The sequence below is a fragment of the Amblyomma mixtum genome, chromosome 9, assembly GCF_055824585.1.
Source record: "Amblyomma mixtum isolate Tamu chromosome 9, ASM5582458v1, whole genome shotgun sequence".
Taxonomy (NCBI): domain Eukaryota; kingdom Metazoa; phylum Arthropoda; class Arachnida; order Ixodida; family Ixodidae; genus Amblyomma; species Amblyomma mixtum.
This window is the reverse complement of record NC_143020.1, coordinates 6194749-6215711: the sequence shown is the minus strand read 5'-3', so window position 1 is coordinate 6215711 and position 20963 is coordinate 6194749. Positions and strand designations below refer to the sequence as shown.

Here is a 20963-nt window from a genome sequence, read left to right as displayed (position 1 = left end):
ACAATAAAGTGTCCACCAAACATCCGTCTCTGCAGAAAATTATCTTATAAATTTATTTTATGACTAAGTTATGCCTTGCAGCACTTAGGCGGCACTTCGTTCTCGCAACACACCGATAGAAAATATCTGTGGCAAATCACACTTCAATTCAGGTAAAAGAGAATCCAGCATCAAACGGCGGGCTACTTAATCCTCTGCGTGAATTACGGACCGGTGGCATTTCAGCCGCTAAAATTTCCCGCCTTTTCGTGTAATCACGACAAAAGCAAGGAAGGTAATGTGGCTGGCTTCGCGTACGCGATACAGGTTACAATTAAATGCATTCACTCAAAATGGCACCTTCTCTGGAGAAAGTATCCTGCTATAACACTCGTTGTTGGATGTCTGAGTACCAATTACTGCAATTGACCATACGACAGAGCAATTAAGCACCTATCGATTCATTAATTTTGCAAGACGACGCAAACCGCGGCACTTCGATACGGCTCTGTGTATAACAAAGAGCAGTAAAACTTACTGCATCAAACGGTGGGTGACAGAAACTTCCCACCTTTTCGTCACACGAAGCCAACCTGCACAAAAACAATTAGCGGGAACTCAGATGTGCCTTGCAGCAGCTAAACGGCAGTTCGCGTAGCCACGTCCCGTACGACGCACCTCAGGGTGCTCCGTCTGCCAGAGCTGCCACACACACAACCGCCACTACCAGCACAGATTCGTAACAAAGAACGGCGGCGTAACGCCAGTGCTACCGCATATCCTCGTTGCTAGCCCTAATTAGACCCGCCGTTACGATGGTTACGAGCTAAAGCCAATAAGCCCCTCTGGCCCCTCGTTACGAGCGTGTTAACTTAACCTACACAAAAACAATTACGCACGTCCCCAGATATAGTTGTACATACAGTACTCACTCATAGAGAAAGATATTGATAAAGAGCGGACACTCCCATAGGGCCCAGCGGCCCATTTGACTGCAGCGCACCAAGCGGGCTATGCGACTCAATGCAAAGGAGGAAGAAGTGGGAGTTGTGAAACGGCAACCGTCTGCTCATTTCTTCAAACTGCAGAGCAACGAGGGCCACTACAAAAAGCGCTTATGTGCAAAAACATAATGGAACACATGGAATGCACTCGATAAATTAGGCGGCACCTAGAGCAATCCTGCAGAGGCTTGCACATTGCTTGTGCACTTAAATCCAGTCCCCCCCACCCTTCAAGTCCTGTGGGCTGACCTTCCATCCTGTGTACTTCTCTGACAGATTATGTTGAAGCACGTTGGTTCTAAGTTCACCGTATGATTCGGCGCAACATTAACATTTAAATTTATCAAGTTGTACACCAGAAACTGACGACTGAAAGCGAACTTTGTCTAAATTTCTGTTCACAAACCTGATATGCCAGCATAAACGAATTCTACAGTACATTTTCACAAACTTCTGCCGGCACTCAAGAGAACAAAAATCAAAATCCCCATTGCATTGGAGATGTCGCAGCAAAACATCACAAACCCTTTCTAGATGTGCAGTATCCTCAACCAAAGCAAGAAAGTGGGTCTCAAGTGCTTGCACAAATGTGCATGCCCTTTGCGATGGTACAGTTAAATTTCCAAACACTTTGCCTGCTACATGATATGCTTTCATCATCGTAAAATATTGATGAGAAACACTCAATGTATTGTCTTAATCTTTCAACAACTGAGGGCAAATGCATATTTACCAACAAAATATTTTACCAAGAAGCCTGCCACGTAATAGACAACAGAATCTTCAATAACATGAGAGTGCTCATCCGCGGCTAGCTCTGAAACATCTTGCAAGGACGGAAAGTCGTCAGCAGGAGTCTGCACAACATTATCAACCAGAGATGCCCTGCTGAAAGAGAATGGTGAACATTCAAGTAGAAGTTCACATCTATCCTCCTCAGCATTACCTTGTTTAGAAAGTCTAAACAGTTTCTGAATGCAAATATGCTTTAAACCAGAGATAAACTGGAAAACATTCGGATTCATGTTGCAGCCTTGCTTCTGCCTAATGTGCCCAAACATTCTCCAGCGAATCCTGCTGCAGCCGACGGGTGAGGAGGTACAAAAAATTATGATTTTGAGAAAGATCACTCCAAAGAAGCAAAACAGCCTGGATAGTTATCTGCCAGCCTATGATTGTTTGTGGCTGACGCTTGACAGTAAACTTCAAACTTCCACTTTTTAATCCAGTGAAGTTGATATGGAAGGCAGTGAACAAGTTCGTCATCACCTCTTTTAATCGCATAGCGATATCTTTGCGCAATTTTTTTAGGAGTTGAGCTGTTCAGTGCATCAAACAGTTTATCCATTCTTTTGCAAAACTGCGCAGTAGCCATTGCTGCTGCGGGCAGCTCCTCTGCATATATTAAAGCCACAATGGCCACACTCACTGAAGCACTCAGTACTTGTGCTGCTCTGCTTACTTTCATATTAGAAAACGGTTTTTGCAAAAATGTGCCGCTTGGTCAGCTTTGGGGCTAAACGCAAGCGCAACTCGTGGGACAAATTGCACAGGCGCTCAATGTAAGCCCAGTCCACAACCTCTTCCCCAAGTAGCAACTTGTGAGCTTGCACATTATTACGTTTAGTTTTAATGAGATGGGGCACGTCAGAAATAAAATACATCCGCTCACACCTTCTTTCAAAGAAAGGCCTGTCAACAGACACGCCCAGCTGATAACACAAGCTGATGTTTGACGCCCCTTGGTCGCAAACAAGTGCTTTCACTGTCAGTTTGGCTATTTCTTTAAGTTTATCAAGAAGGGACATGAGCAATTTACGCATAATAGGTGCTGGTGTTGACAATTGTAAATGCTATTGGCTGAACCCACCTCTTGGAGATTCCACCCCCCAGAAAAACCAAAGCCCTGTCTGCAATTGTCGATGTCCGCACATTGCCATCATCCACAAAGCCATGAATAACATCCTGACTGGAATCGTAGCACAAGTTTTTTTCTGTACTATTTCATCGAAGATCAAAGTGCATGCTTGATCTCTTTTATCCCAAGTCTGACTTGCCGCTGAAAGCGACTCAATGACCCCAGGAATCACACCTGGTTTCATGTTGACGTTAGCCAACCATCGTCTGAGCGAATGCTGTGATGGCAAGGTGAAAATGGGTGCTAAAAGTCTATACGCCCGTGGTCCACAAAAGTTTAGGTGCAACGCAAACCTCTTTAGCCACACAGGAAATCGTTTGCCTTTGCCCCTTGGCTTTGAACGCACGTGTGCAGTGAGAAGTTTGAACACTTCGTCATTGACAAATGGCCGGATGACACCTAGTGCGCTCGAAATAGTTGGCGGCAAGCTGTGTTGTTGTGTGCGCAACCTTGCGATGGTCTTGCGGCAGCTCTTCCCCTTTTCCAGCAGCGTCCTTATAGTTGCTGTGGCCCTGGACTTGGAATACTGCAGGCAATTTGTGTATGCTGAGCCGATTGCAGGATCGCGGCCAAGAACTGTAATAGAAGAAAAAGAGGCAGCAATGAAGTCAGTCTTCGCACAATGCTTTTTAATGGTTCCGTCACAGTAAACATTGCTTGCAGTAAGTGGAACGTATTGCATTACGGTTATTTTTCTATGAGCATAATGCGCTCTGCGCGATTCATTCATACAACCCATGTACACGACTGTTCCTGCATGTGAAATAAACGCTTCGAGTGTCACATTATGCATTCAATGCTATGGTTAACACCCCTAGTTTCCTGTGAATGCACAAAAAAACGTCTACTTAAGCATTTGCCGCACATTTGTGTAAAGAGCCGCCTTTTCTTTTTGGATGATGCTGTTACCGACATCTGTGGGAACACGTCAGACAAATGACTTTTACCTTATCTGGATGAACACAATGATGGGAGCTTGAGGGTTGAGGAGATATTTAAATTAATTGAACATAAAAAGGCATTGCTTCAGACGCATGTACCCAAACAGTGAGGGCAAACCTCCGACACTTTAAAGCATGCAGCTCCCCACACAGCACGAGCAGCAGTCACTACTGTTTCCAGCCACCCAGTGCTTTGCTGTTCTTTGCTTTCTTTGCTGCACTCAATTCTGCCAGCGTCTTCTCTTTCTGACCAACAGGTACTGTGGGTATAAACTTTTTGTATGTACACAGCCACCTTCCTTGCAATTGCGCACCAAGTCGCAAGCTCACTGAAAACATGGCCTCTCTTACCAGCTTATGAGCCTAATGGCAAAGGTTTGTTGCCTACCGTGAATGGGTGGGGAAAAAAAGGAAACTAATAGTTCTTATTATTACATAAGGGGCATTGAAGCGCATTTTGACGTTTTCTGCAGAATACTGCGGGTTGTTTGTTCTTAAGGCATGAAATTTAAGATTTTCTACAGTCGAAAGTTATGTTTCTGAGGTCAAAAGGGTACACAAGAGCCGAATACAACGTCATGGAATACAAAAATTTGCATTCGCACATGCAATTGAGGTAGTAACAGTGGTGCTGAGGCAAGCACACATTCCTCTCTGTTCTTGTTTGCAATGCCTCTGTAAGGCATTTCCTGTCATATCTTGTCAATTGCAGTTAGTGTCCTCCATATTGCAGTTTCATTGAGTGGTAGCTGTACTCAGCGTGCCAGCCAGCTTGCGGGTCACGGGACTTTGTCCGGCGCATCCCAATTACCTACAGCCTAGGCAAGGTCAAACTCTACTTAGTGACAGGTAAACCATATTAGTACAGAATATTGATGACTTGTCGAAACTACGAAATAGTCGTCTAGCCTAATTCCAGCATGGGAAACACGATGGCGACAACCAAACTTTACCAGGCCACCTCAAATATAAACTTTATACATAACAAATATACTATAAATATTTACTCGAACTGCATATACAAAAGATTAAGGAGCATGTGCAAGTACAAAAGTGAGGAACTATGTTTATGTTTACAACAGTTCACACAATCTATCGAGTGAGCTGTACCAGCACTTAAACCTGTTGTGACTTTGGGCATCCCACCGCTATCACCAATGTTGTGCCATAGAGGTGGTCCCGTTGCGCTCGCCACCCGTTTCGTGACTGAGCGTTGCCAGCTTTCTTAGCGGTAGCGAAGACTCCGAGTCAGGCGTCGGTGAGACTAAGAAAACGCTTTATACATTATGTACAGGGCATAAGATAGTTCAACATCGGCACGGGGGCCGAGAGCTACACAACGCGACTGTTCTCGCACAGCGACTATCAGCGAGACACCAGCACGTCACACCGTCCGACTCCACTCGTGAGCAGCACTCGACTCACGGTGGGTCGGTCACTCGGTCACTCTCGTAGTTGTAGCTCCTATTCAAGCGGCAGCGGTGGCGCTTATATAGCCTCAGGAACGGTGGCCCCTCAGAACTGGCCAATCCAAAGGCAGCACTCGACGGCAGCCCGAAAGGACCAACCAGCGACCGTGCCGTGCCGGCCACCCGCTTCAAATTTTGCCGCGCACGGTGACACCATGGGGAAAGGGAAACCGGCGCCTCGTAGTCTGGCACCCAGAGACGTGTCCAGGCACGTTGCTCGCCGATGCTTCTCCTTAGACACCGCTGACTTACGGCGCAGCATCGTGGCTTGTCAAGGGAGCGTTAGGGCGCGTTGCCTTGCGGCGCAGCACCAGGGCTTGTCAAAGGGACGTTCGCAGCAGAAAGTTTGCAACCTGCAGAATTGGAATCCGGGCGGGTTTCCCGGCATAACAAACCATAACTTGGAAACTTTACCATCAGCGCAAAAACGGTGAACAGACAGACGATCCGTATGATGCAACAAGACACGATAAACATTCAATTCAAAAGTCACACAAAATCAACGCTTCCCTAACTAACTTTAAACTGTCTGTTCTTACAATGGTCAAAAATGATACAGTGTACACTATCCGAAGAATATGTTGCATATACTACTGAACACTGCTACTGAAAATGCTACTAAGCAGCTTTAAAGGAACAAGCACTAACCAACGCAGCTGCTTTCTTGAGGGCTTGCACCGCTTTCAGCCAAGTCAGGGAAGCGGCTGCTGCTTGGGGGAAGAGAACACCCATATTCTGCCACGTGTGTTGTAGTATGGCCGTGGTCGATGAGCAGATGCGGCGCTGCAGGCAATGGCAGAAAACATGAGCAAATGTCTCATTTGTACTGCTTTGTCTCAAAGCGAATCAAGCTAGGAGAGACATCCTGGTGAATGACTCCGGAAATTTGGACCCCCGGTGTGCATTCATGCATGCTGACATCACACAGTACACAGGGCCTCAAGCATTTTGCCTGCTTCGAAATCTGAATGGGATCGAACCCACTCCTTTGAGATCACCAGCCAGGCACCACCAGCCCTGAGCCACCACGGCAACTAATCAATGTTCAGAATGAGTACGGCAGTCATATGAGCGCACATCTGTGAATGCAGAGCCTCTTGCTTGAAAAACATTGTGGAAAGGCTCAGCAGAAGAGTGAAATTATTGACCACGAAGCAAAACAAAAACTCTCAAGCGAACTGAAGTGAACTGCAGCATAAGGAAAGATACGAACTAGGCACGTATACATTATCTGCTGTATAGCACGTCAGCTTAATTCTTGATTACCTGCTACAATATTTACTTCATAAATATATATGCTCTGACCAGCTTGCCTTGCAAACCTGGACACACAGAAGGCACAGCCAATTTAGTGAGTCGCGTGTGCCCGGGATCCATAAAGTCCTTTGCTGTGAAGTGGTCAGTGCACATCCGGTACCTGGTGTACACTGAACTGGGCGGTTTTTCCAAAAGGTCACTTCTTCCGCTGTATGACACCCATGCTGTCAACCTGCGTACGTGTTTAAGGCACTCCATTACTTCATTGCTGAAACTCTGCTTTGCTTTATATGGCGTTTAACGTCCCAAAACAACTCAGGCTATGAGGGACGCCGTTGTGGAGGTATCCGGGTAATTTAAACCACCTTGGGTTCTTTAACTTCACTGACATCGCACAGTACACGGGCCTGTAGCATTTCGTCTCCATTGAAATGTGACCGCCATGACCGGGATTGAACCCACGTGTTTCGGGTCAGTAGCCGAGCACCATAACCACTGAGCCACCTTGGTGCGTCATTGTTGAATGTATAAGCATGAAGTGCTTCACTAGCATTCAAACAAGTCGCCGCAAGTGTTCTTCATAACAGACCATGAGACATTTGGGAAAATGGTACATTACCCGATTGTAGAAAAGCGCCGTCGCAAAGGTTTTCAATCTAGTGCATAGGTGCTGCAGCCTACCTAGTATTCATCTCAAAACAAAAATGTAACACTTGCAAAATTATTTCTATCCACAGTGCACAACACTTTCATTATTCAAATGGCTTCATTGTTATACATGTCCCTTATAGCCTGAGTCATTTTGGGACATTGCACCATACAAAGTAAGAAGCATTAGTATACTAGTTATCACATGAATTTGCTGCCTTGTGAAAATATTCACTGCTACTCATATCTGTCAAACAACGTCACGGTCATTTATTTTATGCCTATAAACACATTCACAGTTACATCGCTGTGGAAATAGACGATGATCTGTATATTAAACTATGACAAATGACAAGCTGAAAACCACGACAGACCTGCTGTCCCGTGGGATGCGGAAGAAGATGGTTCCTGGCCTCCTGCTCAAGGTGCTCCTGTTTCGGCACCACGACAGACAGCAGGCGTTGCTGACGGGTGGCATCACCTGAAAAAATCGCAAGTATGGTCATTCTCAGTCTCTTTATATTCTAACTCTGTAAACAGTGAAAAGGTGCGAAAGCGGCGAGGGAATGAAGTTACGAGCGGAGTCAACATGTTTTTGCGAACCTCGCGTGCTGAACGCCGTTGCGCAAAGTACAATACACATACCCTACTACACGGCAGATACCAATCAACTTTTGTCAAGCATTTCTACATTCCCCGACATTTTTGTCTACCTCGTAATACCTAGGTGGACAGCAGAGTACGAGTTTTGTTCGAGAAAAAATATTTCCTATACGAACGGCCACAACATGGACGAACCACAAGTACATAATGTGTTTGGAGCACTGAGAAATACACGAGTGCAACGTATGTTTTAAGAAGCATAGAAAATTAAACTATCGGCGCAACAGTTCTTGGTTGTCAAGCTGTTTAGAGTTTAGAAAGGCCGACGCGTTGCCTTTTTTTGCCGGTTTTCAAAAGCGCATTCATGTGTTTTCATTGCACGGGTGAAATGTGGGTTTCCACGAGCGCAGATAACGGAGTCTTTCACACGTATACATACATACGTAAGGCGCCCAAATCTTTAACTGGCGTGCGCGAGCAGCGACTTTTCTGTGCGTCGGCGCCATATGACGGGGCGAAGTTGGAAACAGGATGAGGCTAAGCGCATGCTAACAAAGCACGCTCGGCTGGGCCCGTCGTCTGCCAGGCTCTTCCTTCTTAAGGACGTCACCCCTTATTATCGCGTTTCGACGAGTTGGCAGCGTGAGTAGACGAATGGTTTTGCTCGGATATTATGTTCCGAAGAACAGCGTTGTAGCAACCAAGCGAGGAAATAAAACTGAAAGATAGGCCGAACACTCCCAATCATGCGATAAGCCGGAGAACATATATCGTTCATGTGTTACTTGCTGACGCGAAAGCTTTTTTTTTTCATCTGCACGAAGGGCGCTTATCAACACTCTGCGTGCTTTATGCTTCAGCATGGCGACGAAACTAAAAGGCCGCTGTGAAACTGAAGTGAAGCTGCTCTGCAGCCGTGCTCGCAGCAGTTCGGAACAGTTATCATGATGCCACTCCGTGTATGTCAAGCGACAAGGCTCCGAATTATAGGGATGTCAGTGGGCGGCTCATCGCAGAAGGAGATGCTAAAGCAACTGGAGTGGCTGGGGCTTCAGTGGGCAGAATCATACGTGCGACGAAGGTCGGATCGAAGATGCTCCTCGCTATCTCACCAGGAAAACAAAAGAAGACTTGCAGATTGTTGCCTGAGCTAGTGATAACCCTTTCATAACGATAATGACCCATGTTCTCCAGCTTATTGCATGATTTGGCGTGTTCGGCATATCTTTCAGTTTTATTTCCTCGCTTGGTTGCTACAACGCTGTTCTTAGGAACGTAAAATGCGAGCAAAACTATTGACCTACTCACGCTGCCTGCTCGTCGAAACGCGATAAGAAGGGGTGACGTCATTAAGAAGGAACAGCCTAGCAGACGACGGCCCCAGCTGAGCAGGCTTTGTGAACATGCGCTTAACGTCATCCTATTTCCAACTTCGCTCCGTCATATGGCGCTGACGAACAGGAAAGTCGCCGCTCGCGCACGCCAGCTAAAGATTTGGGCGCCTGTACAAGAGTCAGGTTATTGAGCTTTTCGTGTGTTATCTTCTTTTTTCCACCAGTTTTGAAAACTACAGTCCCGTACTTGCTGCGCGGGAACGGTCGTCTTCGCCGTTCGCCCACTTTCAAAATAGTACATTTTAACCTTACACCGACAAATGGCGCCCAAAATAAGTTACATATTGTCGGGGGGCATACAAAAACGTCACGTCCCGAGAAACTCAGCACGAAACCAAGCAGAACTAACCGCTAGGCACAGCGCGTCGGGCCGCAGGCCGTGGGCAGGCTTTTTTTTTCTCACCGACTGGCGAAGCTGCATCATGCAGCATCATTCCTCCCGCCGCTCCCGCCCACGGCGTTGCATGACACAGCGTGCGCGCGCCCTTCACAACTGCGCCGGCGTACTAAGCTAGAGTGCTTGAAATGCAGCGTAATTTTGCATAAAGCCCTTGAAATGTAGCGTACTTTTGCAAACACAAAACATTCCTTCCTTGAATTTGTCACAAACTGCAATGCCGTGAACAACAGGCAGGCCACAGAGCGAGCGCGCCGCTTCACGAACTGCAGACAGGCACCGGCGGCCGGCGCGGCCGCCTAAATTGCTTGCAATGGAGCGTACTTCCACAAATAAACATTTCTCACCTTGCCACCGTCATAAACAGGGGGAGTTCTGCGTCGAAGGGCAAGAGAGACGAAAAAAATTGCGGCCTGCCCACACGAACGAATACGCCGCACGCTTTGACGCGCACAAAACTGCCCCCACGATGCTCCGTCGTCTGCTGCTCGGATGGGTCTGCCGCCGCGCCGGCCGCCCGCGCGCGGGTGATGATGATGATGATGATGTAGCCTTCCCTTTGTAACGGGTGTGCACCTGGGTTTTAAAGACTGGTGGCGCCATCCCCTAGTATCTATTTTAGGAGGAGGAATGCGCGTCATTTCCTGGGGCCAGATTTCGCCGAGTGTCCGCTATTTATCAGAGAGAGAGGGAAAAGGACGGAAATTCAGGGAGGTTAACCAGGCGATGCCCAGTTGGCTACCCTACACTTGGGGAGGGGAACAAAGGGGAAAAAGGAAAAAGAGCAGCAAGGAAATGAGTTTTCTAAGTGTCCAGCGACCACTATGTCACAGGGACAGAAGGCGCGCACTGAAAACTAAAGATTATAGGCGGGAATGCAACCCCGAGTCCCTTAAGAAATTCAGGAGCGCTATTTACCAATATCTTTCTCTATGAGTTACCTTGCAGCTGCTTAAGCGACAGTTCAAGTAGCCACGCAGAGCATGTTGCTTGACTGACTGACTGCATAGCCAAGGCCAAGGCCAAGCCCAGCCAAGCCTGTGGCCCGTCACGACTTTTACGCACGTAGTTCCCGTTTCTCTTTCGCTTGCGCGGCCGCGGTTGTCGTCTGCTGCGGCGCCAGCGCGGCGCCGCGGCAGGCGCGAAGCCGCAATGCGTCACGTACACAGAACTTTTCTCAAGTACCTTACTTTTTAATACTTCTTAGTATTTAAAATTCAATGCAAAAGGCGGGAGGGCTGTCAAAAATGTCAGTCTCGCAACCACGGTTTTTCTCCCGCACTTGCAACCGTGCTTGGAACTTGAATACAGTTCACAATATTGAACAAAGGTGGCTCGACATTCAGTAAAACCCGCAGTTTGGTTCACTTACACTGACGTTTTTTTTTAAACTGGAAAGCTTACGAAGAGTTGGCGGAGGCGCTCGAGGCGCTGCACGGACATTTTTGGTTTCGGTTTTACATGGTCGGCTACTAATTGGCTATGAGGCCGCCGCAGTGGATGGCTCCAGATGATTTCGAACATCCGGCCGGAGATCACTAAGGTGCATGGACATCGCACAGTACACAGGCGAAAGGTTTAGTATACAAAAAAATTCTAGGTACAAAAGAACAAATTAACGAAAATTTTCTCAATGAAAACTTTAATTACAAAAACAACAAATACGCAAATGCAAAAGTAAAAGCATAACCAATAAAAAAAATGGCCTGGCTTAGCTTATGGTTAAGCCTAGGATGCGAAGCATAGTTTTGCGGTCTGGCGAGCCGCCCTCTCCCTGGTCGACATCTCGCTGCTCAAGTGACTCAACGAGTGTGTCGCCTTTTGCGTGACGTCAGTATCTCCTAGCGGTAGGAGCGAGAGTTAGGCCGCCGGCGGAGGCTGCGTGTCCGCAAGCGAGCGCACGAGGCCCCAGCTTTCACAGCTGTTGTGACGTCATATCACGTGGTGCGCCGATGAAGGTCAAGTAGTAGCTACGCGGCCGTGCGCGGCGCAGCAAGGAAGAGCTCGGTTGTGCGAGTAATATGGTTCGCATAAAACCGTAACTGAAACCGATTTAATAATTCTGAGCTGCGTGCGTGCATGCATGCAGGGCGTTGCCCCTATCCCCCTTTTGCGTGGACAGCGTAGTGCAATGTGCTCTTAGTGCTTTGTGCCTCCAAGGTTTCCGCAGACAGTGATATGATTTCTACATTAAAAAAGATTTTTTTTTCATGTAGACATGGAATGACTCATACGATGGCGATCTGCGAAAAGTGGCTCGCAACGCGGTTCAAAAGCGCGTCTCTTGCCCAAACCCGATCAACCGTGAAGAAGGTATCCAAAAGCGTTGGCTTTGTAATCAATCTGTGGTTCCAGTCGGGTTCGGTTATTATCTGGATAATGCGTAACGCTGAGCTGAGCAGAGATGTATATATATGTGCGATATTGAGGCGGCATATATCATGCGTTGTGTGGCAAGTTTGGTCGGCCACGAGTAGCCAGACATTGCACATCCCATGCTCGTGGTTCGTGCATGTGCGGAAGATGTACAGGGTCGTCCACTCTTAGTTAGAATGCGCTAGCGCATGGCCGCGCTCTTCAGAGGGCCACCACGTGCGGCACAGTCGCTTATCGCAGCAAAGTCACGCAGGAGAAGGTGCACCAGGACGTGGTGCTTCGCGTCATCTGGCGCTTCGCTTCGCTGCGCAGCCGTTTCGGATGCAGCGACCCTCCAAAGAGCACGGCCATGAGCTAGCGCATTCTAACTAAGAATGGACGACCCTGTACAACGTCATGGCATATGCTACATACCATGGATGTCTGCCATGAAGTGACACATACTGGTAACGCTCAATGGACGTTATATTTAGACATAGACATTTGGATCTGTCTGGCACGAGGTTTGTGGATAACTGGAATGTTGAAGGTGGCGGAAGCTGGGAAAACGCTAGAAGACGGGAAAGCTGGTGACCGCTGCTGCCGGCGGCGCGATGAAAATGCAGACCGCCGCCGCCTACCTGCAGCATGGAGCCGACGGCCCACGTGCGAGAAACTCATGCGCCGAGAGAGATGCGGGGTTTACCGTTTCCTTCGGCTGTTCGAATGAAACTGCTGTTTCATCTCTCAAAACGACGAGTGCAAGAGCAAAACCTTCTCTCCCCGCAGCTTGTGGCGCGAGGGAGAGAGAAAAGAGAGCGAGGAGTCGATTTTTATTTCTTGTTAAAAACCATTGGTCCCGAAAACGTTATGCCCAGTTACCTTTCTGGGACCGAAATGTATACTTCGTCTTTGTTGCTGCTTAAAACTCTCGAAAAAACGTGTCTAGACCTTTAGTGGGAGCACTGCCTTTTTGCTTGTATTTCTATGTCTTGCCTCTATGTTCCGGAAACTTTTGATAAATGCTGTACTGGGGCTGGGACATTCCATTGGGCGCACATGGGGAGGTCCGTTGTTTGTTGGGCAAGGTTACGAAACCTTAGGTTGGCAACGTCTGTGAGGTAGAAGAGTACGTTGCTCAACTCAACAGAATCGTCCCACCGATTGTAAGTGCTGACGCGCACGTATGAGGCCAGCCAGTCGTCGACGTCGTGGTCGTCTGTACCACTGAATGGAGAAGGGTCGCGCTGGTGTTGCACCCCGGAACAGACGGTCGGTATGATGGGCGGCGATGGCTGAGTTGGAGCGTCTGGCATTGTGGGTGGGGCGAGTAAAGTTCCGCTCCGAAGTTCCAGGTTGAGGACCGGAATGGAGATAGAGGCACCTCCACCAAGTGTAAAGGTGCTCCTTCAAAGCGCAGGTCGGTGGTCGTTGACTGAAGAGCGTCACTAACAGCACACTCCCAGGCATCACTCCGGATCCAGCACTACACTTAGTCGACCTCTGTTCCACCGCAACGCGATCCTAGCATAGGAAAAGTTTAGACCCTCTTGAACCTACTTTAGCAGCCGCAAGCTTTCACAGAATGAACTTTGAGTTTCTGCACACAAAAAGCGGTGTTCTACATATAGGATGCAAGGCGTATATGGGTTAACCGTGCTTGAGCTTCAAAGAATGCCAGTGCAAGACATGGAAAGGACTTCACAACGTGCAACGAAGAACAGGTGTGGCTATTTAATTTGAATTCCACGAAAAGGTTGCTCAATGTTTCTTATCAGAATGGATGTACTTAGTGGCATGTAAATGCACAGTGGCTGAGAAAAAAAAAGGTTTAAAGCCTTCTCCAAAGCAACCGATGAAACTACCACCCATTGTCATGCCACAGGAAATGAAATCCCATAAGACAGGGTAGCCTTGCTGTGGGTACCAGCATCAAGTGCTGAAGCAAGTCACGATAAAAATTCTTTCCTGGATTCAAGGCACAATCATGTCTATGGATACTCGAAGCAACACTAAAAAAACAAGGAAACATCAGCTATTTCAAGAGGCAGGCTAACCAGTGAAATGCACTGCTTTTGAATTTAATGCACAATACATCAAGTAACTTTTACAAACAGGCCCAATGTATTCAACATTTGGTAATGGCAACTTCAATAAAATACTCATGTGAAATTCACACAATCTAAATTGCCAGCTTTACAATACACTACAAAACAGCAATGTTTTTCATAGGAACCAATCGCAGAGCTTGTTCCAACAGCCAAGACATTTGCAGCTTAATATCATGAACACCTTATGCAAAAAATAAGGATTTTTCAAGTAACACATTACACAACACAGAAGCTAGCACATAATGAAATGGTCACAAACAGCTGATATTCTCTCAACCAAAACAGATTAAAAATTGTGCACACATAATGCTCCACAAGTATTACGCCATTTATATCCAGCAGAGATAGCCCTCTGAGAAATGGTGATGTAGATGTTCATGAACTCTCTTTGTTGGCTTTCACACCAAAGAACAGAAAACTGTTATAAAGCCTGCAGACTAACACAACAGACATCAATATAAGGTTGGACACCTGCCTCTCACCACTCTTTCCTGACATCAGTACTGCTGGACTAAACACACAAAGATTAGCAGCAGAGCAGGTTTTCCTGTGTTGTCATACAAACACAGATAAGACAGGTTCAATGATATTAACGAGCGAATTTACAATGAACGTCACAAAAATACACCCACTCAGACTGAATGAATAAAAAGAATATTTGTGCATGTTTTACCTCCCCAAATGGCTTCACGGAGTCAGGCTGACAAATCGGACCAGCAACAGAGATTTAGCGTAGCGGAGGCGTAGTAGTGTGAACTTATACTGGTTTACTGAAGGCCGGCTCCAATGCTATTAGGTCTCCGGTATGCTAAATCTCTCTCTAATATTGGGTACAAAGTTCTTAAACTCTCCCTCCAACAAGAAGTGATGCAATCCATGCATGACCATGATTTTATTTGCATTCGATTTTACAAGAACAGCAGGCTCACTCTTCATGTTCAGGAAATACTAAGAGCGAGTGTGTGTGCAGTTTAAGGAAACAACGAATGTTGTTTTCTGAAAACTCAGTAAAAGTGAATAAACCTTACAAATGTAAATAATGATGGTTAGCTACCAACACCTTTCATAGGAAATTCAGCTAGAATCTCGTTAGCTTGCATATAAAAAGATAGCTAGGAAAACATATTGACTAAGGGCATCGCAAACCACTACTGTTTTTTGTGAATCACCTTTTGTGGCGTCCTATGTTTTGTGTATGAGCGAATGTCTCTTGGCAAAAGTCACATTGGTAGGGCTTTTCGCCCCTATGGGATCTAACACGGCTCTCGAGACTTGAACGTACTGCAAATATCATGGGGCACAGCTGGCACTGATACGGCTTTTCACCCGTGTGGGTACGGATGTGTGCCACTAGGTGACTCCCCTGTGTAAAGCTGCTATCACAACAGTCGCAACGGTAAGGACGCTCGCCTGTGTGAGTGCGCAGGTGTTTCACTAAGGTGCTCTGGTGTGCAAAGCCCCTACCACAGTGGTCACAACGGTAAGAACGTTCACCAGTGTGAGTGCGCTGGTGTGACTCCAGGTGGGCCTTTTGTGCAAAGCTTTGTCCACAATCGTTAACAATGGTATGGGCGCTCGCCCCCCCCCAAGTGGGCCTAATAACTAAACAAATCGCAGTTAGCTATGTTTAGCACACAGCATACCGCCATTTTTGTTTCATATATTTGCTCCTTAAACAGGGTATAAGAGGAAGCGAAAGCCAGTGGCTAAAAACCTCATGAGGCCTTGGACCCCTGTACAAGTTCTTACATCAATGCTTAGAACTCACAGGGGTGGCAGTTTTGGTCAATAGTTGACATATTATGGAAAACAACACTCCAGCATATCAAAGGCAAATATCACCATAATTCACTACAGTTCTACGAAATGAAGATTCTGTATCCTTCATACTGCTCTTTGAAAGACAACATTCAGGAATGTATTTACGGAGAAAAACTGCAGATTCTAATGATGAGTTTTATCCAAAAGATACACCATATATACAGCCTCTGGTGGCCAAGCCTGCATGTGAAAGACAGGTTATATCCATAAGACACAAGATTACATGTACAACAACTCACATAGTGTTATGGGGATGAGACGGTGAAAATGGAATACAATCTTATACAAAGGTTGTGCTAGATCATGTGAATTCAGTGGGCCAGTGTTAAAAACAATCGAGTTCCAAACTTTCAATTCTGAACGCAGATGAGAAGATATAATTATGCTGATAAAAAAATCAGAAACCAGTTGCAAGCAAATCAACAGCCATTTGATAGACCTGGTCGCTTCCACAGTAACCGTCTTCATTGGAAGGACTGTACAAGTCCGCCTACGCAGCCTTAAGAACTAACGAGCGTCAGTTATGATTACAGACAGAACACATTGGTGCAGGATTCTTTTTTTTTCTGTAGACCTCTTACAATCTTCTACAGCACATACTAAAAAAACTTTTAGAGCATAACTGGTAAAAAATTGCCAGGAGGCTTGCTTGCAGCCAAGATTACAGCTACCCACGAGTGTGGCCAGCATGTCCAACAGGGTGTTTCCCATGCAGCAGCTCCAAGAGCGCCATTAACCAAATCTGTAGAAGCACATCTAAAACAGCACATTACTCCGTGTCAAGTGCAGTTACAGCATACCATATTTACTCGTGCAAGGCCCACACCTCCAATATGGGATGAAAAATTGGAGGAAAAAAAGAAGGAACTGTCATGACCGAGCTTTGCAATGCGCTGCTCTGAAAGGTGTTTAAGATGACAGGCTTTTCTGACATTATGGATTGCAAGGAAAAAAAACATCTATCTGGTGAGCTCTTTGGACAGTAACAATAGTGAAAGCTGATGATGACAATAGATGGTGAAAGGGCAGCTTTGGCTAAAGAGGGCCATGGCTCAAGGCACTTTCTTTGGCACGTTGGGGTTAATGCCCCATTTCCAAGCACTCACCCAGCAAAAGCCAGTTGGAAAACTTGTGTATTGCATCACTGTTGGGTACCCAGTGCTAGTACTGAGATTCCAACGCTGCACATCCTACATGCGTGGTGCATCCTCCAATGACTTTGCCACTGCTGCAGGGAGAGTGAATGCAGCAAGAAATAAAGAATAAAAGTATAACTTGTCCTCACTTATATTCCGAACAGAATAGCAGCAACTCTAAATCAGTTTTACAGGCATTTTGTGATGCTTGAACACCTGACACGTGTAAGGACCTCACTCTGTCAAAACCAGAAAAGAAAAGAAAAAACAGTGGGAGACTAAGACGAGTAAATCTGGAAAACTTTGCATTGCCTTGGGCAACAAGGTAAAGAACACAGCCTCTATAGGTAAACACAGGACAGGGTCAACCGGGAAGACAAGGTCAACAGGCTCAATAGAGCAGAGAGCTATACAGAAACATTGGGCAGGCAAATTTTCACAAAGGTTTTCACATCATAATAAAATAATTTCCTCCCCAAAGATAAATCAAGGCCGGTACAATGATCATGAATCAAAGTTTACGCATTATGAATTACAGATGTGCAGAACAGCATTTGGTATCAGAAAACTAAACTAAAACATTCTCACGATACACCCCATAGAGCCAAATGTTGCCGGCTCTTAAAAGAGCCTTAAAACGGAACGGCAAATGTCCGAATGCAAGCGAAATGCACACAGCAGAAAACATAGTTTCGACATAGTCAGAAATGCTTCGCACATGACGAAGTGAGGTCAGTCACGTCTGACCAACCACAATTAATCATTGCGCACTCTTCAGCAAAGCCATAAAAATGCCCATAAACCATTGAACAGCGGCAAACATGATATCATGAATTCGCCACACAATACTGTCAGAACAGATTTCGCAGAGCCCCAAGAGTTCATAAAGCCCCAACTAGTTTACAAAGCAAGAATGTAACCTGGTGGAATCACATTGAATGACATAAGCAAGCATTTGAAAATATCTGAGGCTATACAGCGAAAGAATCAATATAAAGATTGATACGTGAATCACACACGCACCAAAAAACAAATTATTTTAATGCTTGCGATATTCACCCTGGATGTTCCTGCGTTAAGAGAAAAACACGAAAAATTATCTCATAAATGAAATAATCTAGTCCCACACTTATCAGAGCAACCACAAAATATCCAGCTTAATTACACATTATTCTCTTTCGTGCGATCTCTCACATCCTTTCGCAATCACCATCACTTCAGTTACAAAGATCCTGCTTCGATTTCTGAATGATAGGATGGAGTCAGATTCACCCCTATTTGCATCAAAAATAAAGGCGTCATTTTCTGCCGTTTGTATTTTTAAACGAGCATAACGGTTTCGAACCAATGCCTCTCCTTTATTTAAGATGAGCACCAGCTGCTTATTTTTTTACAATTCTCGAAGTCACAAATTTATTTGACAAATTGACATGCAACGTCCTACAGGCACCGGCACAGACTTTCTTCCGGAAATATACAAAATCACCTGAATGTTATAACTGCCCTGAAACATATGCCTATTTCATTAATTGTCTTGTGGAATGCAGGACAACCATTCAGTATCCTCCCATCCCCTATCCAGGTGGTCGAAATTTCCGGAGCCCTTCACTACGGCGTCTCTCATAGCATTAGTCGCTTTGGGACGTTAAACCCCATAAATCAACCAACCAACCAACCCTATCCACCCCTTTTTCGTGGAGTGCCTGGCTTGTCTAAGATAGCTGGAAAGACCACTGGCTCTTGCACGACAGGCATAATCCTTTCTTGGTGCTTGGTTTTCAGTGACCAACTATGATGCTTCTAACACTTTTACTACTGAGTGCACACCCAAAAGTACATAGGCCACAAGCTGCGTTCGACGTGCTGTACGTGGTCAGGTGTTAAGTTGGTACCACGACAGAAATGGGAATCTAACCAAGAGCTTATATTAAACTGGTCAACCATCGCACACAAATGGTTTCTGCTCAATGACTATCAAGCCAAAACGAACAAAAGAGAACCCAGTGCCTTCTCAGCCCCAGTAACAACTCTTAGAGACCACTATGCAGCTAACCGTTATTCCCTCCTTCCTTCTCTTTTCGGCAAGCCTGTTGTCATTTCTGTGGAAAGAATTATATTGTTTACGGAACGAGTTCACCAAATGAAATTTTTATTTTCAGGGTGATGCCCATTTTCCTTACTATTAAGGTCCCTGTAATTGAAGCAATTACATCAAAACTATTTCCAATCCACTTTGTGATAGACGCAATGCACTGAGATCACTGCACACGGAATTTTCCAGGTTATAAGCATGAAGCAATGGAGTCATGAAAGGGTGGAAGGCGTGGAACCTTGTACGCATTGGCTTTTCTGTAATCCCCTGCAAAATAACAGAGAGCAAAGAAGTGTCAGTTTGGAATGAACACAAACGCCACAGGAATCGGAACATGTGCGCTTTTGTGTAGACGGCAATGCACAAAAAGCACATCTAACAACAATTTCTGTAGCGTGTCTTCTCTAGACACAAAATGTGAAAGGATATGGATAGGAAAAAAGAAGAGCAACTTGCAATGCGCTGTTAACTGCGAGTGAAAAAATTTGAAACTGATGTTTTCCACCAGTTAAAATGCAATGTCAGTTGTGGTACCTTTAACAATGCTTGTCATTTCGGTCCAGCTGGTCGGGTTAGTTATCTTGTCAAAGCCAGGTGGATTCTCATGAACCTAACTTTGCACATGCAAATAAGTGCATGTAAGGTTCTGCCCGTGTTCACAGCAGTACATTGCTTTCGGAGGTTGTTCCTCAGGCACATTTTACCCTGTCCTTGTAATATTGGTCGTCATGTCTGCAAATCGAAACAGAGAACAGTAAACTAAGCAGGAATCTCCAAAACCACAGCAGCATTGTTGGTATGCTTTGTATATAGAGCACGTATCATGCAGCAGGCCCTAGCCTGTTTTAAAAGCATCTGATAGTGTTTGTGGCTTCATGCACGTGCAATACAGTAGAGATCACTTATAACTGCCACATACACACCAAACACTAGCTTGGTATGAACAAGTGCGGTGCCATCGTCAAAGTATGTCTTGAGCAATGGCAATACGTTTCAGATACAACAAACACCTTTGACCACATCACTCGGTTATAGCAAACAAGGAGGTGCCATTAATCAACCTGAATATGAAGAGGTCGTGCTTCCAGTAAGCGTGGAGATCGAAGCGCGTCTCAGCCCTCGTGAGACCGCCCGGAAAGAGCATGTCGACCTTGCAAAGAAATCAAGTTCAACTTTGTAACCGTAACCTGACGGCCTAAAAGGGCCTGTGTGCTCACCGAAAGGGCAGCATCCAAAGTCGAAAAAGAAGCGTGACAAAGGGAAATTGTTGAAAGCGAACCTGCTCCCCATGCCTACAGCCTCAGTGAGGGATGCTCCCGAAGGAAGATAGGCCTGCAATGGGACGTTGCAGGCAACTACTGCAAGCGGACACATGATAATCGTTTCATCGAGAACTTTTGCCACTTAAGCGAGGCTTGTTTACACTCTTTTTTTCTAATTTTCTCTACCTTTCTCATGATGCTGATAGCAAATGTCTAGAAATAAAATTAAAAAAGAAACAAAGGGCAGTGATTTGAGAAGTTTGAACACCTTGCTGTTCATGTTGGTCACGTGATACGCTTCACCTGCCCAATCCACCGGTCCATTTTTTGAGCTGCTACCACACGCAGGCAGCGTCAGAGAGCGGACAGTGCAGCTGATACATTCTGTGTCACGCGTGCTACGCTACTTTAGTCGCTGCATGGGCATACGGACTACAGATCAAACTCTTGAGAACACACGTGATCAGATGCATGGAGACCTGTGGCAACGCGTCATTGATGCATTGCTGGCCAGATGTTTCCTCGAAGGAAAACATTCCGGCGGAACACAACATAGCGTAGCTCGTGTGCACTGAC

At 46.0% G+C, this 20963-nt stretch overlaps 2 pseudogenes; both read right to left on the bottom strand.

Annotated features, from left to right (window-relative positions):
• Positions 1 to 1310: 1310 nt before the first annotated feature.
• Positions 1311 to 2451, bottom strand: LOC149328166 (uncharacterized; annotated as a pseudogene).
• A 309-nt stretch (positions 2452 to 2760) lies between these two features.
• LOC149328165 (uncharacterized) lies at positions 2761 to 13281 on the bottom strand (annotated as a pseudogene).
• Between the last annotated feature and the right edge of the window lie 7682 nt (positions 13282 to 20963).